The sequence below is a fragment of the Geotrypetes seraphini genome, chromosome 3, assembly GCF_902459505.1.
Source record: "Geotrypetes seraphini chromosome 3, aGeoSer1.1, whole genome shotgun sequence".
NCBI classification, from domain to species: Eukaryota; Metazoa; Chordata; class Amphibia; order Gymnophiona; family Dermophiidae; genus Geotrypetes; species Geotrypetes seraphini.
This window is the reverse complement of record NC_047086.1, coordinates 61,727,802-61,749,437: the sequence shown is the minus strand read 5'-3', so window position 1 is coordinate 61,749,437 and position 21,636 is coordinate 61,727,802. Positions and strand designations below refer to the sequence as shown.

General features: G+C 47.1%; 1 protein-coding gene across 6 annotated transcripts in view; it reads left to right on the top strand.

The window, feature by feature from the left end:
* The window catches only part of PHF3 (PHD finger protein 3), a 299,402-nt gene that overhangs the window by 85,758 nt on the left and 192,008 nt on the right, over positions 1–21,636 (top strand). Inside the window, exon 1 of one of the 6 annotated variants that reach the window (XM_033935351.1) lies at positions 9,254–9,385. The exons of 3 other annotated variants lie outside the window; for them this stretch is intronic. The gene's annotated coding sequence lies outside the window, so the exon portion shown is untranslated. Of the gene's footprint in view, positions 1–9,253; positions 9,386–21,636 lie in introns of those variants that run through there. 2 more of the 6 variants (XM_033935352.1, XM_033935353.1) reach the window with 2 other exon arrangements.

Below are 21,636 nucleotides of genomic sequence, written 5' to 3'. Positions count from 1 at the left end.
GGACAGCAGGCCCAGGACTTCTAAAAGGCAGGCTTGTGGGTCCTTATGAGACTCATGCCAAACGCTTCTTTTTTCCTGAGATCCTTTCAGAGTCCGTGGCAGAGTGTCTCTGGGAATAGAAAATACCAGGGCTCTACCTCCTGCCAGGGAGAACAGCTCAAGAAGTTGCAATTATGTCAAGCATCCTGTCTCCCCGTGCAAAATAAGATGCAAACTGCAGGACTTCCCGGAAGCATGGGAGGCTATCGTGACCGACCATATGGGTTTTAGAAGTCATTAGGGATGGCTACAAGTTGGAGTTTGCCCGTTCCTTCTCTGCCTGGTTCATGGACTCTTCGAGCAATCCAGAAAGAATAGCCCAGGTCCAAATGATCCTCAAGGTTGCTGGAAATTCAAACCATCGAGCAAGTTCCAGATGCAGATTTGGGCTCCATCAGATACTCCATATACTTTGTCATGCCCAAGAAAAGCTCATCATGGACCTCAAGTACATCAATGCGGCTCCTAGTGCCTTATTTTTGTATGGAGACTCTCCAGTTGGTCATTGCATCTGGGGGAGTTCCTGGCAGTGCTGGACTTGGCAGAGGCGTATCTCCACATCCCAATATTTCTGGATCACAGGCGCTTTCTTTGATTTCATGTGTAATCTAATCTTCAGTTTATATACCGGGTCATCTCCCAAAGAAGCGCATCTCAGTTCACAATTGATTAAAGTTAGAATGACTGAGTTGGGCAGCGTGCTCAGGAGATGGGTTGCACAGACAGACAGGGAAAAAACTCTTTAATTAGACAGTAGTGCAGAGCCTGTTTCTTCACAGGCTCCTATACGTTTGGGTTCTTCAAAGAAAACAATTAAGCTTTTCCCCAGTCTTTTCCCAAACACAAGCCCATTCTCTGTAGGGCTTGACATGCCCCAAACAGTCTTTATTCTGGGTGCAGGAAATAGTTAGGCAGCATTTGCTCTCAGATCTTAGCAGGCGTTAGAACAAAGGCAGATTTTTACATGCAGTAGAATCTCCTACAAACTATGAGTGCCAAGCCCTTCCAACCAGTTTCTCCAGCTCCTAGGTTCCCTCTACCACACCTCTCCTCCTGGGTCTGGTTCGGCCTTTTAAGTTCACCCGAGTCACTTCCTGGTTTCCTACTTTTCTCCCCTCCTTGAGGGAAACTTTCTCAGTTTTGCTGTGGTTGTGAGACAATTTAGCCAGGAGAGGGAGTGCTGGGTTTGTCTGACCTTTATTCTGAGTCTGAGAAGCAGTGTCAAGCAGGGAAAGTGGCAGGGTTTCATACCCCCTGTCACACCTGGAACAGTATTTTCAATTCAAGGCCCTTCCATTTGGCCTGTCTACAGCCCCCCCCCACCCTCCCCCGGACCTTCACCAAAGTGATGGCTGTAATGGTGGCTCACCTCTGCAAACTCTATTGTCTGGTCTACTCTTACCTGGATGACTGGCTCATCAGAGCTCCCTTGTGGGAGGAAGTAGAGCAGTTCACACCGTCTTAATGACACTTCAGGATCTCAATCTGAAGAAGAGCCAGCTTCAGCTTGTTCAGTCCCTGGAGTATGTGGGTGTCAGTTTTGACACAGAAAAATGCTGTGTGTTTCTTCAAGAAGCACGTAGACAAACTTGAGAGCCAAATTTCAGCTCTCCTGGTGCAGCAGTCCCTGTTGATCTGGGATTATCTTCAAGTTCTGGGCTTGATGATGGCAACGATAGAAGTAGTTCCTTGGGCGAGAGTGCCCCCTACAGCACTCTCTTCTCTCTTGCTGGTGAAAAGATTGGCTGCAAATCTTTTCATAAACTGACCTCGCAACAGTCCAATTGCTGTTAAGATTTAGGATTATTAGCAATAAGCAAAAGGCAGCTTACATGAAGCAACAAAAGTACAGCACATTAGGCTAAAAGGATAATATACATACAAAGTGTCCAGTTTCTGTTCATGGATCTGTTCTCCATCTCTCTTCCCCCTTGCCTCTCTGGACTATGCGAGCCGGCATGCCACTTACATACTTTAGTTCAGTAGCCTAGGGTACAAACTAGTTACAGATTACATACTCACTTTCCATTGGTTTGTCACATGCATCATTTCTATTGGCTGTATGATCTATACCAGGGGTGTCCAATGTCGGTCCTCGAGGGCCGCAGTCCAGTCGGATTTTCAGGATTTCCCCAATGAATATACATGAGGTCTATTTGCATGCACTGCTTTCATTGTATGCTAATAGATCTCATGCATATTCATTGGGGAAATCCTAAAAACCCGACTGGATTGCGGCCCTCGAGGACCGACATTGGACACCCCTGATCTATACACTTATCATGGAGCCATATTGAAGCATGACATCACCTAGTGTCAAAACTGACCTTTCTATTTCCCTGACACTGCATTCTTAATACTAAGGCAATAATTTCTGAGGACAGGCCTTCTCTGTCCTGAGCTTGATTGTAGTTCTGTCAATAGTTCTGATAATTCTTTGGTAGGACATTTTATCCTGTACTGTTGCTTGAGTTTATCCATTGATGTCACAGTCAGCAGATCTGTGCCAGTTACTAGAGCAAAGGTGAATCTCTTATAGAGCATATTGTCTCCTGCTGACAGGCAGAATATGATGGCTTTAATTCATAAGCACAATATCTCTCTTAGAAATATAACTTTATTTTTTGGGGTCTCAGGGGTCTTTGCCTACATTTTCATGCAGGTCTTATTCCCGATTCTTATTTCGCCTACATTTTCATGCAGGTCTTATTCCTGATTCTCCACACAGGAACCCTCTGCATGTTTGACTGCCCTGGATGATGGAGGTCCACTGCAGTATGTCCTAGTGGCTTCACCCTCAGTTGCTGTCCTCTGGGATGCTGCCAAGGATTGACTCTTGGACCACTCTGACAATGGGTGCCAGCCTATAGGGTGGGGGAATGCACTGTGAGGATCACTCATTGCAAGGACGATGGTCCTCATCCCAGAACCATTGGTCTATCAACAAGCTGGAGCTCTGGGCCATCTGGTTGGCACTGATTAAGAACATAACAATTGCTGTTGCTGGGTCAGACCAGTGGTCCATCATGACCAGCAGTCCACTCACGGTGGCCCCCAGGTCAAAGACCAGTGATCTAAATGAGTCCAGCCTCACCTGCGTACATTCCTGTTTAGCAGGAACTTGTCCAACTTTGTCTTGAATCCCTGGAGGGTGTTTTCCCCTATAACAGACTCCCGAAGAGTGTTCCAGTTTTCTACCACTCTCTGGGTGAAGAAGAACTTCCTTATGTTTGTACGGAATCTATCCCCTTTCAACTTTAGAGAGTGCCATCTCGTTCTCCCTACCTTGGAGAGGGTGAACGATCTGTCCTTATCTACTAAGTCTATCCCCCTTCAGTACTTTGAATGTTTCAATCATGTCCCCTCTCAGTCTCCTCTTTTCAAGGGAGAAGAGGCCCAGTTTCTCCAATCTCTCACTGTACGGCAACTTCTCCAGCCCCTTAACCATTTTAGTCGTTCTTCTCTGGACCCTTTTGAGTAGTACCGTGTCCTTCTTCATGTATGGCAACCAGTGCTGGATGCAATACTCCAGGTGAGGGCGCACTATGGCCCGGTACAGCGGCATGATAACCTTCTCTGATCTGTTCGTGATCCCCTTCTTAATCATTCCTAGCATTCTGTTCGCCTTTTTCGCTGCCGTGCATTGTGCGGACGGCTTCATCGACTTGTCGATCAGAACTCACAATAATAATAATAGTTTATTTTTATATACCACCAAACCATCAGTTCTTGGAGGTTTACACAATATTAATTACTACAAGTAATTAAAATACAGATCCAAATAAAAGAAAGTAACACAGTTCAAAAAAGATACTAACTAACAAAATGCAACCCTAACTTATTCAGAGTAATATATGCACAATACAAATTATGTATATTAAAATAGGTAAGAAACTATGAAAATTATTCCATAAAATAATAAAAATCCATTTATCATGATCATTTTAAAATCGATTAGATTTTGTATTGTTTAAATAAATACGTTTTAAGATCTGTCTGAAATTGATAATAAGTAAGGGATGGAGAAATAAAAGCATTCAAACATGAATTCATTACTCCTACTTGAAATGCCAGAGTCTTATCCAAGAATTTCTTAAAGCGGCAATCTTTCGCTATGGGAAAATATTTTTTCCTGGGAGGTCTCTCCAAGTACTGCCCCGGACATCCTGTATTCGTGCATGAGATTTTTGTTACTGACATGCATCACTTTACACTTATCCACGTTGAACCTCATTTGCCATGTCGATGCCCATTTCTCGAGCTTGATTATGTCACATTGCAGATCTTCGCAATCCCCTGTGTCTTCACTATTCTGAATAACTTCGTATCGTCCGCAAATTTAATCACCTCACTCATTGTACCAATGTCCAGATCATTTATAAAGATGTTGACGAGCACGGGTCCAAGCACCGAGCCCTGCGGCACCCCACCAGTGACGCTCTTCCAGTCTGAGTACTGTCCATTTATCCTCACTCTCTGTTTCCTATGCTCCAGTCAGTTTTTAATCCACATGAACATTTCACCCTTGATTCCATGGCTCGCAATTTTACAAAGTAGTCGTTCATGTGGAATCTTGTCGAACGCCTCCTGAAAATCCAGATATACAATGTCAACTGAGCCGCCTTTGTCTATTTGCCTGTTTACTCCCTCAAAGAAGTGCAGCAAGTTCGTCAAACAAGATCTGCCTTTGCTGAAACCTTGCTGGCTGGTCCTCATCAGACCGTGTCCGTCAAGGTAATCAATGATGCGGTCCTTTATCAGCGCCTCTACCATCTATCCCGGTACCGAAGTCAGACTTACCGGTCTGTAGTTTCCCAGATCTCCCCTTGAACCTTTTTTTGAAGATCGGCGTAACATTCGCCACCTTCCAGTCTTCCGGCATCTTTCCCGATTTGATCAACAGTTTCAGCCCTGGTTATCGAACAAAGTGGTCAGTGTTTTCTAACAGCGTGACAGCAGTGGCTTACATCAACAGGCAAGGAGGCACCAGGAGTGTCAGCCTCCAAAAGGAGGTGAAAGCTCTGTTCAACTGGGCAGAGACTCATCTTTTTGCCATCATTATGGAGTGCAAAACGTGCAGGCAGACTTCCTCAGAAGCATACTCTGGACCCGGGAGAGTGGTTTCTCTTGCCTCAGACATTTAAGAGCCCTTGACTAGCCTCAATGCCCCTGGTTCGCAGACCTGATGCGTCTTATTGGCTGCCCTCTGAGACCTCAGCCATTCCTGGTACTGCTCTCTCAAGGTTTGATTGTCTTGCAAGAACCGGAGCACTTTGGTCTCACGGCTTGGGTGCTTGACTCTGACCCGGAAAGGCTACTTGGATCTGGTTGTCTCCACTCTTTTGAAAGCCAAGAAGCTTGCCACATTTGTGGCTTATGCCAAGGCATGGGATATCTTCCAACGTTGGTGCCGTAAAGAGCAGCTGGATCCTGTCTTGGCTTTCGTATCGGATATCCTGTACTTGGAGATACCTCCCAGGAAAGGGACTTAGGAGTTCTTATTGACAAGTCGATGAAGCCATCCACGCAATGTGTGGTGGCGGCGGCGAAAAGGGTGAACAGAATGCTAGGAATGATAAAGAAGGGGATCACGAACAGATCGGAGAAGGTTATCATGCTGTTGTACTGAGCCATGGTGTGCCCTCACCTGGAGTACTGCGTCCAGCACTGGTCGCCGTACATGAAGAAGGACACGGTACTACTCGATAGGGTCCAGAGAAGAGTGACTAAAATGGTTAAGGGGTTGGAGGAGCTGCCGTACAGCAAAAGATTAGATAAACTGGGCCTCTTCTCCCTCGAACAGAGGAGATTGAGAGGGGACATGATCATAACATTCAAGGTACTGAAGGGGATAGACATAGTAGATAAAGGTAGGGAGAACGAGAGGGCACTCTCTAAAGTTGACAGGGGATAGATTCCGTACAAATATAAAGAAGTTCTTCACTCAGAGAGTGGTGGAAAACTGGAACGCTCTTCCGGAGTCTGTCATAGGGGAAAACACCCTCCAGGGATTCAAGACAAAGTTAGACAAGTTCCTGCTGTACAAGGACCTACGCTGATAGGGATAGTTTCAGTCAGGGCGCTGGTCTTTGACCAGAGGGCTGCCGCGTGAGTGGACTGCTGGGTATGATGGACTACTGGTTTGACCCAACAGCAGCAATTCTTATGTTCTTTAGGAAGGTCTGGATATGGGACTGACAGTTTCCTCACTGAAAGTTCAAGTGGCTGGAATTTCCTGTTTTAGGTCCCAGGGTGCTAGATGTTATCTTTCTATGCAACCAGATGTTATTAGGTACTTAAAAGTGCTCTTTGGCTGCGGCCCCCGATTTGCCAGCCCTGTCCCTCCTAGAATCTGAACTTTGTGTTGGAAGGTACTCTCAAAGGCTCAGTTTGAGCTCTTACAGGATGCCTCCCTAATGGACTTGACTATGAAGATGGTGTTTCTGGTTGCCATCACTTGGTGCGGCGCTTCTCTGAACTGTAAGCCTTGTCATGCAGGGACCCTTACCTGCGTATCACATAGGCTGGGGTCTTTCTTGCAGAAGAGGCCCTTTTCTGCCGTCAATTTCTATGTTTCTATGTTTCTAAGGTGGTCTTGGCATTTGACATCAAACTGGAAGTTCACCTTCTAGCTTTCCAGGCCTCGTGTTCTAAGAAGGAGGACAAAGTCCTGAAGATGCTGGATGTCTGGAGGGCTATCTTGCGTTACCTGGAGGTTACAAATGAATTTAGTCTCTCGGATCACCTCTTTGAGTTGATGAATCCGATTAAGAAGGATAGGCAGGCTTCCAAGGCTACCATTTTTAGATGGATCAGGTCAGGTATTTTGTCTGGCTACATTGTCTGCAGAAAGCAGTCTCCCTTAGCTCTTTGAGCATATTCGACGAGAGGGATTGTCTCTTTCTGGGCTGAGGCCAGGACAATTCCTCGCGATGAGATTTTCCAGGCGGCGACTTGGTGGTTCCTTCACACTTTTCCAAATTGTATTGGTGAATGTAGCAGTATAAGAGGATTCCACTTTTGGAGCCTTGGTTTTGAGGACAGGCTTCTCTCTCTTACCCGAGGTTTCTATGACTGCTTAGGTACGTCCCTTAGTTCAGCATATCAACCCTATTGCACTGGAAAGAGATTAGATTCTTACCTTGATAATAGCTTTTCCAGTAGATAGGGATGTAATGCTGAACCCCCGTTCATCATTGTTGATATGCCTGCCTGGATCTTCTGCTACCTAAAGGCTGCATCTTTGACTTTTCTGCTAGGTAATGTAAATTGGAAGACATTGTATATCAAATGTACTATGTATAGTTACTTGGGGTTTCCCCCCAGAGTTCCACAGCTTATTATGTTTTTTTTGCTAATAAAGTTTGATATTTGTTTCTTTCCTCTATATGGCACATTTCTGAACTATGTGTTTGTATTTATGAGCAAATCAGTGTCTTGTGGGAGGGAGAGAGTGTCCTCCCTGTGCTCCTCCTGTACTTTCCTGTAGGGCTGTCACTGGCTTTGAAACTAACTGACTGGGGGCAGCAGAGAGCAGGGAGAAGGAGGAGGTACTGAAAACAGTATTCAGTATCTCCTGCAATGGACTCGCGGGAGTAGATGCAAGACCTTTGGCTCAACATAAAATCCCTGTCTACTGGAAAAGTTATAACTTAATCTCTTTTTCTTGAGGTTTTTTTATTTTTTTATTAGATTGCTGGTCCTGCACAGTTGTGTCATTAGGGAAGGCATTTGCATAGTACAGTGTTGTCAAGGGTATCAGTAAGTTCCAGATCTGGGTAGATTTGTGCCATTGCTCTGTCCAATGATATCACCCATATGTGGTAATGTGTATTGTCCTGGCCTTGGAGAACACCTACTATAGTTCAGTAACTTTGCTCTACATTGTCTTATATTGCTATTCATACTCAGCTTTATTTTAAGTGCTTAAAAATGCCCTTTAGATAGTAATACACATTGTGAAAGGTCACACAGCTTGTCTCCTGGTTTTCGTTAGATACGTAGGTCATCTTTCATTTCAGAGACTTCATTAAAGCAGACCTTGACGTAGTTTCTTTGAATTTGTGAAGCACATTGTGAAGCTCTTATGTGCTACAGAGTTGAAACAGCTCTGTATGAACTATTGCACCAAAGTTCATCGAGAGAAATGAGAGAGACTGATCAACAGTTATAGTATATATATATATATATTGTATTTGGAGTTTCTGCTGCTCTATTTTGTGATATCAGTTATTGAAGGGAGAGTTCACATACTTTTCAATATAGGAATACTTGTTAAACATGTTGAATATATAATCCCAAATATATTCTTTGAGTTATTTAGTGGAGTTGCTTTTCTTTCATGACATTTTAGATTAGGATCTAATCATGTTTTGAGTACAAATTGTACTAAAATATAGAGGTGTCGTGGGTTCACAATTTTTTTTCTGTAAAACAATGCAACAGAAAACCTGGTTACAAATTGCAGAATGGAACAAACTATCAACCTAGCAATTTATTTAGATTAAAATGTAATCCATCATTCAAGAAATTTTCAGCCTTGTACATCAGCCATGTATCTCACTGATTCTCATCTTTTGTACTTAGTAACCTTACAATCCAAATTGCCTTTGCTCTCTTTCCAGTCCAACCTCCTAATGCCCCTAAATATTGTCTTACACAAATATAGTGGTTCCAAATCCAAGCTTCCTGTACAAACTTTCTGCTGGTTCAGTTTGTCCATGACAATAGATATCTTAGCTTGATCAGTATCTGGACACAATTTTAGTAAATTTCTGATTGAAAAACCAGCATTTCAAATTTTTTTTTTCTAAACTCCCAATTCTGTTTGCATGAAAGTCCTGTTGAATAGTGTTATACAGCTTGGGGACCTAATAAATAAGCACTTAAGTGCCTAGTTCATGTTAATCTAGCAAGAGACAGTGATTGCTGTGGAGATCTTAGAACTATTGGTTTGTTAGCACTCTAGCAAATCTGCAAAGTATTTAGAACTGGACGTACAGTCTTTATAAACTGAGGTCAGTATCTTTAAACTTGATTCTGCTCACAGTTGGGAGCCAGTGAATCTCATGTAAATTCGATGTGACATGGTCCCTTCTGGTCTTTCCTATCAACAGCTTGGCCACAGTGTTCTGCGGGAGACGACTGAGATTGTATCCTGGAAAACCCTGTCACAACGAATTACAGTAACCCAGCCAATTTATTATTAATGTATGACTAGCTGTTGCAAGATCCCTCTTGGCCAAAAAAGGCTGAAGCTGACTGATTTGTTCAAGGCTCAAAAAGATCACACCACTGCAAATATCTGGGTAGACAAAGATTGCTGTGCCTCCAATTTCATGCCCAGGTTAGTGATTTGAACATTTAAACTAACATACATGACAGACACAAAAGGATGGGAAATGACCTGCTGTACTGACAAATCCACACAGCCTTAGGGGTTTTGGAATCTGTCATAGCTTATGCTGCTATAACCAATGGGCCTCCAGGCACAAGTATAGGGTTGTCACTCTGGAGTCTTGATTACTATCCAAATCTGTTATGATCTGGACATTATATAAAGTTGACTATGCAGGTCAAAGCCCAGGATAGGCTTTGTGAAAGAAACCAGATAGGTATTAAAAGAGACTGGGAATAAAAATGATAGTGTCACAGCCCTGTTTCAAAGCATGAAAATTGCAACATTGAGGGTTCCAGGAAAAATTACTGCTTGTTTGCTAGAAGTGAATCAAACCATGTGAAAATATTCTTATCTGACCCAATATTAACTAAGTTAAAAGTAATTCCAGTGTAATAGGGATAGTGTGCTGAGCCATAGGATTGTACATGCCTGCTCATGAACATTCTGCAGAAGATGTCAATCACAACTTTTTCAGTTCCTCCTCTTTCTCCTCCCCAGTGCCTGCTGTCCCCTTCAGTTCTTCCTTTTGCAGGCAAGCATGAAGGTGTCGTTCTGATCTGCACCCTTTAATTCTTATTATTTTGCAGCTTTTTTTTTGTTGTTGTTCATGGCTTTTACATGGCTCCAGTAACTGCTGTGACTGCTTGGAGAGGAGTTGACTTTAGTTTGCAGCTGGCAGGTGAATCCTTTGCGGACCTATACAGCCAGCCTGTTAAAGATTTATGGAACTCAGGGTTCTGGACCCTCAGCATTTTCTCGCTTCCTTGACTTGGTCAGGAGCTTGAATATAAGAATTGCCGCTACTGGGTCAGACCAGTGGTCCATTGTTCCCAGCAGTCCGCTCACGCGGTGGCCCTCTGGTCAAAGACCAGCGCCCTAACTGAGACCAGCCCTATCTAAGTACATTCCGGTTCAGCAGGAACTTGTCTAACTTTGTCTTGAATCCCTGGAGGGTGATTTCCCCTATGACATACTCCAGAAGAGCATTCCAGTTCTCTACCACTCTCTGGGTGAAGAAGAACTTCCTAATGTTCGTATGGAATCTATCCCCTTTTAACTTTAGAGAGTGCCCTCTCGTTCTCCCTACCTTGGAGAGGGTGAACAACCTGTCCTTATCAACTGAGTCTATTCCCTTCAGTACCTTGAAAGTTTCGATCATGTCCCCTCTCAATCTCCTCTGTTCGAGGGAGAAGAGGCAAGTCTCTCTAATCTTTCACTGTATGGTAACTCCTCCAAACCCTTAACCATCTTAGTCGCTCTTCTCTGGACCTTTTCGAGTAGTACCGTGTGCTTCATGTATGACGACCAGTGCTGGACGAAGTACTCCAGGTGAGGGCGCACCATGGCCCGGTACAGTGGCATGATAACCTTCTCCGATCTGTTCATGATCCCCTTCTTTATCATTCCTAGCATTCTGTTCGCCGGCACCGCACATTACGTGGATGGCTTCATCGACTTGTTGATTATAACTCCCAAGACTCTTTCCTGGGAGGTCTCTCCAAGTACCGCCCTGGACTAAGCAGGGTGAAACAAACGCGCAGCAGTCCCTTCTGGGGTGCCAATTGAGCAGCTAGCCTTACTCTTAGGTGTGTAAAGTGTACATGAGTAATGGCACATGATGCAAAAGGTTCCAAAAAATGTATTAATTTTATTTATTTCCATAACAACCATCAAAAGATTATTTGCGTCATCGAGGGTCTTTACAGACGCCAAACGCTGGCATTTCTAGCAAAGAATCCCATCCTATAATTCGTTGTTCACCAATATATATTTTCTGTTCAGTCTGACATCACATTTGTTAGCCAATTGGCTAATAGAGGCTGTCCTTAGGTTTGAACAAAGAACTTCCTTTTGACATCGAAAAAAGTTTCACAAATCATATTTTTGTTTACATTAATTTCTAAATATGAATAAAACCATTATAACATACCAAATACTCTTTATGTCATTCTCAAAACTTAAATCAAACCGTTGTTAAAGCCAGCCTGCTGAAAAATTTGTGTCCCTGTCAGCACAGAAGAAGGAGGAGGCCTACCGTATTTTCGCGGATATAACGCGCGCGTTATACGTGATTTTACGTACCGCGCATACCCCTCGCGCGTTATATACCTGAGCGCGGTATGCAAAAGTTTTTAAACATAGTTCCCACCCCGCCCGACGCCCGATTCACCCCCCCAGCAGGACCGCTCGCACCCCCACCCCGAACGACCGCTCGCACGCGCTCCCACCCGCACCCGCATCCACGATCGGAGCAAGAGGGAGCCCAAGCCCTCTTGCCCGGCCGACTCCCCGACGTCCGATACATCCCCCCCCGGCAGGACCACTCGCACCCCCACCCCGAAGGACCGCCGACTTCCCGACAATATCGGGCCAGGAGGGAGCCCAAACCCTCCTGGCTACGGCGACCCCCTAACCCCACCCCGCACTACATTACGGGCAGGAGGGATCCCAGGCCCTCCTGCCCTCGACGCAAACCCCCTCCCCCCAACGACCGCCCCCCCCCAAGAACCTCCGCCCGTCCCCCAGCCGACCCGCGACCCCCCTGGCCGACCCCCACGACACCCCCACCCGCCTTCCCCGTACTTTGTGTAGTTGGGCCAGAAGGGAGCCCAAACCCTCCTGGCCACGGCGACCCCCTAACCCCACCCCGCACTACATTACGGGCAGGAGGGATCCCAGGCCCTCCTGCCCTCGACGCAAACCCCCCTCCCTCCAACGACCGCCCCCCCCCAAGAACCTCCGACCGACCCCCCAGCCGACCCGCGACCCCCCTGGCCGACCCCCACGACCCCCCCACCCCCCTTCCCCGTACCTTTGGAAGTTGGCCGGACAGACGGGAGCCAAACCCGCCTGTCCGGCAGGCAGCCAACGAAGGAATGAGGCCGGATTGGCCCATCCGTCCTAAAGCTCCGCCTACTGGTGGGGCCTAAGGCGCGTGGGCCAATCAGAATAGGCCCTGGAGCCTTAGGTCCCACCTGGGGGCGCGGCCTGAGACACATGGTTGTGCCTCAGGCCGCGCCCCCAGGTGGGACCTAAGGCTCCAGGGCCTATTCTGATTGGCCCACGCGCCTTAGGCCCCACCAGTAGGCGGAGCTTTAGGACGGATGGGCCAATCCGGCCTCATTCCTTCGTTGGCTGCCTGCCGGACAGGCGGGTTTGGCTCCCGTCTGTCCGGCCAACTTCCAAAGGTACGGGGAAGGGGGGTGGGGGGGTCGTGGGGGTCGGCCAGGGGGGTCGCGGGTCGGCTGGGGGGTCGGTCGGAGGTTCTTGGGGGGGGGGCGGTCGTTGGAGGGAGGGGGGTTTGCGTCGAGGGCAGGAGGGCCTGGGATCCCTCCTGCCCGTAATGTAGTGCGGGGTGGGGTTAGGGGGTCGCCGTGGCCAGGAGGGTTTGGGCTCCCTTCTGGCCCAACTACACAAAGTACGGGGAAGGCGGGTGGGGGTGTCGTGGGGGTCGGCCAGGGGGGTCGCGGGTCGGCTGGGGGACGGGCGGAGGTTCTTGAGGGGGGGCGGTCGTTGGGGGGAGGGGGTTTGCGTCGAGGGCAGGAGGGCCTGGGATCCCTCCTGCCCGTAATGTAGTGCGGGGTGGGGTTAGGGGGTCGCCGTGGCCAGGAGGGTTTGGGCTCCCTCCTGGCCCGATATTGTTGGGAGTCGGCGGTCCTTCGGGGTGAGGGTGCGAGTGGTCCTGCCGGGGGGGGGGATGTATCGGACGTCGGGGGGGGGCATCAGGCTTTCAGGATGGGGACAGACCTTCAAGGGGGGACAGGACTTCAAGGGGGGACAGTGCACGGAAAGTCAGGGGGGGTGAACGGAGAGTCGGGACAGCGCACGGAAAGTCAGGGCAGTGCACGGAAGTCAGGGGGGGTGAACGGAGAGTCGGGACAGCGCACGGAAAGTCAGGGCGGGCGAAAGGAGCGTCGGGCATCATGCGCGTTATATGCCTGAGCGCGGTATAGAAAAGTTTTTGTACATATCATCTTGATTTCTGCGCGCTATACCCCTGTGCGCGTTTTACACTGGTGCGCGTTATATCCGCGAAAATACGGTACTCCCCCTCCCTCCTATGCTGGAGGTCAAACTAGCTGACCTTCCTGCTTTGATAGACTGGTACAGTGTCTCTGGCTCTAACTATTTCCAGATGTTGCCTCTGAGGCTTCCTTAAAGTTTCTTCAGGTTTAAAATATTTAAAATATGTTTTTCAAAACCAATTCACATGTTTTATATACATTCACACATCATTCATATCACACACATAACCACTCATGGGATTCCATTACACACCCAACACGGTATATTGCATTCATAAGATCTGTATTCAAAAATGTGAAACCCTATATCTTCCACAAGCCAGAGGTCTGGTATTAATTAGAGCCACGAGGCTCAAGGTGGGAAATGCAGAGAGAACAAACACAGAAAACAAGATGGAGTCATTAAAACAAGATGGAGTTCTTAATACCTCTATTTATGTATTATGTATATCTATACCTGATTTCCATATGGTCTTTCTTCACCTAACACCTCACACAAATAGTGAATTCCCCTTTTCCTATGCTTTATATCGGTTTCCTGGTCTTTTGTTTATTGTCCTGACTTTTTCAAAGTTTTAAATGTGTTTGCATGTATTTAAGACCCTCTGATCAGATTAGGAAGGTCTCTGTCACGCCCTGCTAACGCTTCTGCGTAGTGTGCGCCAAACCAGGCCTCTTCAGGACATCCTGTATTCGTGCATGAGATTTGTTACCTACATGCATCACTTTACACTTATCCACGTTGAACCTCATCTGCCATGTTGATTGCCAATTCTCAAGCCTGATTATGTCATGTTGCAAGTCTTTGCAATCCCACTACTCTGAATAACTTTGTATCGTCCGCAAATATAATCACCTCACTCGTCGTACCAATGTTCAGATCGTTTATAAAGATGTTGAAAAGCACTGGTCCAAGCACCGAGCCCTGTGGCACCCCACTGGTGACGCCCTTCCAGTCTGAGTATTGTCCATTTACCCCCACTCTGTTTCCTATGCTCCAGCCAGTTTTTAATCCACGTGAGTGCAGGCTATTAGGCATCTCAAGGTGCCGGCCGCAGTTTTGCCTCTTCCTCCTCCTTTCGGTGTCCGTCACTACCCAGGAGAGAGGGGGATGGAGGCTCAGTCCAACTAAGGTCTGACTGACAGCCTGAATATCAGCATGGCAGGTGACAGGTGGCTTGAGGTAGAAAATCCCTCCAGATCCAGCTACTCTTTCAAAGAGTTGAAGCAGGCTGTTGCACCATTACCCCAGCACATGGTCTATTAGTACAGGCTGTGACAGTCTATGGGAAAATTAGGGAGGGGTGGAGGGTTCTGAAAATTTTAGTGTTGGTAGTTTCTGCAGCTAGGGATTTGTCTCTCTCCCCCACCCTTAAAATCCTATTTTTTGTTGTATTTTGTCAGCCCTAAAGCGTTTTTTTGTGCCAAAATGCTGTGTGACGGCCTTCTTGGATTTCCCAATATTTTTTCTAAGTTCTTAAACTTCATTTTTCCTCAAAATTGGTAGGAATGGAGTCCTCAGATCCTAATAACATTTTATCATTCTTTATTTTTCCTGGATGGGCGGCTGAAGAGCGTCCTTGTGCCACGTACCACACAGCATAGGAAGGAGAGGCTGGAGCTTTGGGGTCAGCCCCTCCACAGATCTCTAGGGTTGGAGAAAGGTAGATGTTCCTGTCAGTGGGAGTAAAACACCGTTTAGAATACCCCGCCCCCCGGACAGATATGATGTGCCTGCTTTCTGCCTCAAGCTTACTAGTCGGCTCCGCAGCTACGGTTTTTCTTGTCAGTCAAACTATTGGATTATCCCAGGTCAAGCAGGCAGCATATTCTCAACAGTGGGTGACGTCACCGACGGAGCCCCGCAGCGGACAGCCTCTCAAGCAGACTTGCTTGAAGATCTTTATAAGAGCTTACGAGTGCTGCACTGCGCATGCACGAGTGCCTTCCCGCCCGAGTCAGGGCGCACGTCTCCTGTGAGGTACCTCAGTTCAACGTTTTCCGCGGAGACGAGAAGTCCTCTTCACTTCAGCTCTGCAGCCTTCGTTGCCTTCTCTCACCGCGGCTTTCTTATTTTTGTTAGTCGCTGTGTTTGCATTTCCATTGCTTTTCTTTTTCGTTTAAAACAAAAAAAACTTTAAATTTTTTTTTCTTTCTTCCAGCCGGCGGCCTTTTGACATAGGCCTGGCCACTCAACCTCTTTCGTTTTTCGGCCTTATTTTTTTCTATGTCCCGGCCTCTTACCAGGTTCAAAAAGTGTAGCCAGTGCGGCAAGGCTATTTCAATCACTGATCCTCATCGTCGGTGTATTGCTTTCCTGAGTCCGGAACATTGCCCCGACGCTTGTTTGCGCTGTGCTGCCCTTCAACCTTGAGCCCTTCTCAGACGATGTGCCAAGCTTCTTCAACTATTTGGCACTATGGTGCAGCCTGCTGAGAGGGTCTCGACTTCCAAGGCCTCGACCTCGACACCTTCAGTCTCGAAGGTCTCACCTGCAGTTCCTCCAAAGTCTTCCTCGGTAGGTAAGTCTCCTGTCTCTCCTTCAGGTACCATTTCTAAGAAGCCCCCAGAGTCTCAGGCATCCCAGGCCATGTCTACGGTCCTGTCAGCCTCTTCCAGATCTCCAGCTGAGGAAATACTCCAAGCATAGGAAATACTCATCCTCGAGGTCGCCCTCCTTGGATCGCACTGCTGCACCTTCGAGACCTGATCCCTTTGTCTCGGTGCCTATGTTTGAGGACATGTTGAAAGCCATTCTGACCACTCAAATTTCCTCGGTCATGGCTCAGCTCCTCCCGGCCTCGACCCTGCTTCCTATGAGCCAGCCTGAGCGGCAGTCTAAGACCCCTGTTGAGGCAAGCCTCGGAAGTCTCGCCGCTTTATCATCCAGTGACTCTTCACCTACTCCTCGGACACAGTCTCCTGAACCTCGTTCGAGGCATTCGAGGCATCTCGTTTCCAAGCTCAGTCAGGAGTCTTTTCTAAAGCGGAATTCCTCTCCTCTGGATACTGAGTCTTCTATGCCTCGTCTATCAAAGGCTATCGAGACTTCTACTAAATCTAAACATAAGTCTCACAAGGCTATTACGCCGGCTGCTTCTCCTCGCAGTCCATCGAAGACTCTGTCGAGACCGCTTCCAAGGGAGCCTTCTCCTTCTGCCTAGACCCACTCTGTTCCTCGAACTCCGGGAACTTCACCATCGAGGCTTTTGAAGCGCAAGCACTCTATAACTCCTCCTGTCGCAGGTAGTGGATCTTCTTCAATCACTGTGCGCCTGGATTCAGAGCCTCCTTCTCAGTATTCCAGAGAGGCTTCTCCTTGCTATTCGGTGATTCCTAAGTCTCACACTCCTTCTCCTGAGGGTGCCTCGACCTCGAAGTCTGCCTCTTTTGCCCGATTTGTCTTTGACATGGGGAAAGCTCTTCAACTGGATCTCCATTCTGACTCCAAATGCACTCCTGAGTACTTGGCCGATATGGAGTTACCTTATCCACCGAAGGAGACCTTGAGGCTTCCTATGACTCCAGTGTTAAAGCAAACTTTCTTCAGGAATATGAAAACTCCTTATTCCATTACAGCCATTCCATCCAAGCTGGAATCCAGATATCGCACCCTACCTTGCAAAGGATTTGAGAAATCTCAATTGTCTCACCAGTCCTTGGTTGTGGAATCTTCTTTAAAGAAAGCTCAACCATCTAAGCTCTAAGCTGCGGTCCCTCCAGGCAGGGACAAGTTTGGATGTAGGCTATATCAGAATTCCATGATGGCTAACAGAATTCTCAATTACAACTACACTTTCTCTGCTTATTTTATTCACTTCCTCAAATTGATGACTAAGTTCTACTGGGCTCTAGAGGACCAGTGTCTTCCGGAATTCAAACAAATTATTTGGACTCTGTCTCAACTTCGACTCTTCATGCTGCAAGCCACATATGATGCCTTTGAGCTCTCTTCCAGAGTTTCTGCTTTTGCAGTCGCTATGCTTCGCCTCGCTTGGCTCCGCATTGTTGATATGGATCCCAATTTGCAGGACCGTCTAGCCAACTTGCCTTGCCAGGGAAATAAACTTTTTGATGATTCTATTGAAGCTGCTACAAAGCGTCTCTCTGAACATGAGCGCTCTTTTGCTTCCTTGATTCGGCCGAAGCCTAAGACTCCTCCTGCTCGGCCATGCAACCACCACGTCGTTATCCTCAAAAAATGACTCCAGCTTTCTCCAGGCCTCCGCCTAGAAGGTCACCACAGCAATGACAGCAGAAAGCTCAGATTCCTGCTGCGGCTTAACCAGCTCAGTCTTTTTGACATTCCCAGTCTGAGCATACCAACCTCTCTTCATCAGACTTCACCATTTTTAACCTCAGATCTCTGGGTTCTCACTATCCTTCGGGAGGGATACTCACTTCACTTTCTTCAGGTGCCTCCAGATCACCCTCCAAGAGAGTGTCCTTCCAATTTGTCTCAACTTCCCCTTCTTCAGGAAGCTCAGGCCTTCTACGCCTGTCGAGGAAGTTCCCTTCAGCCAACGGGACATGGGCTTTTATTCCCATTATTTTCTAGTCCCAAAGAAGACGGGGGATTTGCGACCCATTCTGGATCTCAGAGCCCTCAACAAATTTCTAGTCAAAGAGAAGTTTCGGATGCTTTCTTTACCAACTTTATATTCCCTGATGAATCAGGGAGATTGGCTTTGCTCTCTGGATCTCAAAGAGGCTTATACTCATATCCTGATTCATCCAGCCTCTCGCAAATAATCTACGATTCCGGGTGGGGAATCTTCATCTACAATACAGAGTTCTTCCTTTCAGACTCGCCTCATCCTCCAGAGTCTTCACGAAGTGTCTGGTGGTGGTGGCTGCAGCCCTCCATACCCAGGGTCTTCAAGTTTTTCCATACCTGGACGACTGGCTCATCAAGGCTCCATCTCAACACGAGGTTATTGCAGCAGCCCAACAGACGATTACGTTCCTCCAATCTCTGGGGATCGAAGTCAACTTCCCAAAGTCCCAGTTGAGCCCCTCTCAGTCTCTTCAGTTCATAGGGGCCATTCTAGACATTGTCAGGCTCAGAGCGTTCCTGCCTCCACCACGCCAAGATGCTCTCATTCGCCTTTGCCATCAGATATCCCATCTACACTCAGTTTCCGCGAGACAATTGATGATTCTACTCAGTCACATGGCTTCTACAGTTCACGTGACACCTTTTGCCAGACTTCACCTTCGCATACCTCAGTGGATCTTGGCATCTCAGTGGCAACAAGCTACCGACCCACTTTCCCAACAAATTACAGTAACTCCTTTGTTAAAGCAGTCTCTCCACTGGTGGATGCTCTCTTCCAATCTTTCCAGAGGTTTGCTGTTCCACACTCCCTCTTCACAAGGTTCTCACAACAGACTCATCAACCTACGCATGGGTCTCCGTACCCAAGGCCATTGGTCTCCCGCGGACCGTCTTTGTCACATCAATCTGTTGGAACTCGGAGCGATTTTCAATGCTCTCAAAGCTCTCAAAGCTTTTTAACACCTTATTCACGACAAGGTAGTCCTTGTCCGGACGGACAACCAAGTCGCCATGTGCTATGTCAACAAACAGGGAGGTACGGAATCTTACTTCCTTTGTTAAGAAGCTCTGAAGCTGTGGGATTGGGCATTCCATCAGAACATCTTTCTCAAAGCTGTCTACATTCAAGGTCAGCACAACTGTCTGGCGGACAAATTGAGTCGTCTTCTGCAACCACACAAATGGACACTCAATTCCTCGCCTCTGCGTCAGGTGTTTGCTCAGTGGGGGACCCCTCAGATAGATCTCTTTGTGTCTCCCCTCAACAACAAGCTGCCTCAATTTGCTCCCGGATTTACTCTCCCCAGTGTCTCGAGGCAGATGCTTTCCTCCTGGACTGGACGGGTCAGTTCCTCTATGCCTTCCCTCCATTCCCTCTGATTTTCGTCAAACTCAAGACAGAATATGCCACCATGATTCTGATAGCTCCTCGGTGGCCTAGACAACCGTGGTACTCCCTTCTACTTCAACTCAGCACCAGAGAGCCTCTGCTACCAGTTTTTCCCTCTCTGCTTACTCAGAGTTAAGGATCCTTACTTCATCCCAATCTGCAGTCTCTGCACTTAACAGCTTGGTACCTTTCCACCTAACTGACTCTCTACAGTTTTCTCAATCTGTATGGGACATTTTGATAGCTTCCAGAAAGCCGTCCACTAGGTAGTGTTACGACCAGAAATAGACTAGATTTTCTACTTGGTGTTCTACTCGCCAAATAGAGCCAATGTCTACATCCTTGGCTTTGGTTTTAGATTATTTACTTCATTTGTCACAATCGGGACTCCAGTCTACATCTATCTGAGTCCATCTCAGTGCGATTGTTGCTTTGTACAGATGGGAAACCTCTGTCTGTACACCCGGTAGTTTCCCGCTTCATGAAAGGACTTTTTAATGTACATCCACCGCTAAAACCACCTCCAGTGGTCTGGAATCTAAATGTTGTCCTGGCTCACTTGATGAAGCCTCCATTTGAACCAATTGATAAGGCTCATCTCAAGTATCTTACTTGAAAAGTAGTTTTCCTGATTGCCCTCATGTCTGCTCGAAGAGTCAGTGAGTTACAAGCTTTGGTTCCGGATCCACCTTTCACAGTTTTCCACCATGACAAGGTGGTCCTCCGTACTCATCCGAAATTCTTGCCTAAAGTTGTTTCAGAATTTCACATCAGTCAATCTATTGTTCTTCCAGTATTTTTTCCGAAGCCTCATTCTTACCCTGGATAAGTGGTGCTCCATACTTTGGACTGTAAGCGTGCCTTGGCTTTCTACTTGCAACGCACTCAACCTCACAGAACAGACCCACAACTTTTCATCTCCTTCGATCCAAATAGGTTGGGGCATCCTTTCTCGAAACGAACCATATCCAACTGGATGGCTGCTTGCATCTCTTTCTGCTATGCTCATGCTGGTCTCCCTCTGCAGGGTTGAGTCATGGGCCACAGAGTTCGAGCAATGGCGGTGTCTGTAGCTTTCCTCAGATCAACTCCTATTGAGGAAATCTGCAAGGCTGCCACTTGGTCCTTGGTTCATAAATTCACCTCTCATTACTGTCTGGATACTTTCTCCAGAAGGGATGGCCATTTTGGCTAGTCTGTTTTACAAAATCTTTTTTCTTAACTTGCCAACTCTCCCTCCATCCCACTATGCTTAGCTTGGAGGTCATCCACTGTTGAGAATATGCTGCCTGCTTGTCCTGGGATAAAGCACAGTTACTTACAGTAACAGTTGTTATCCAGGGACATCAGGCAGATATTCTTACACCCTCCTCCCCTGGTTGGCTTCTTAGCTAGTTATCTGAACTGAGGTACTTCACAGGAGACGCACGCCCTGACTCGGGCGGGAAGGCACTCGTGTATGTGCAGTGCAGCACTCGTAAGTTCTTATAAAGATCTTCAAGCAAGTCTGCTTGCGAGGCTGTCTGCTGCGGGGTTCCGTCGGTGATGTCACCCACTGTTGAGAATATATGCCTGCTGTCTCTGGATAACAACTGTTACGGTAAGTAACTGTGCTTTATGAACAGTCTGTGTGTTTAATTAAAAGGGAGGAATACAAACATGACTGCAGATAAAGGCCAAATGGCCCATCCAGTCTGCTCCTCCACAACATCCACTATCTCCTCCTTTCCCTAAGAGATCCCACATGTCTGTTTCACACTATCTTGAATTCAGATACAGTCTACCACCTCCGTTGGGAGACTATTCCATGCATCTACCACCCTTTCTGTAAAAAAAATATTTCCTTAGATTACTCCTGAGCCTATCGCCTCTTAAAACTTCATCCTATGCCCTCTCCTTCCGGAGTTTTCCTTCATTTGAAAAATACTCACCTCCTGTATATTAACATCATGGAGATATTTAAGTGTCTCTATCAAACTTAACACATTTTTTGCATCTGTATTTACCGAAGAGGATATACACAACATACTGGAAGCCGACAAGCTATACACAGGAAACGAAGACGGGAAGCTGATGGGGTTGACGGTCAGTCTAGAAGAGGTATGAAGGCAGATTGATAGGTTTAAAAACGATAAATCCCCGGGACCGGACAGCATCCATCCGAGGGTAATCAAGGAACTGAAAGGGGCTATAGCTGAACTGCTTCAACTAATAGCCAATCTGT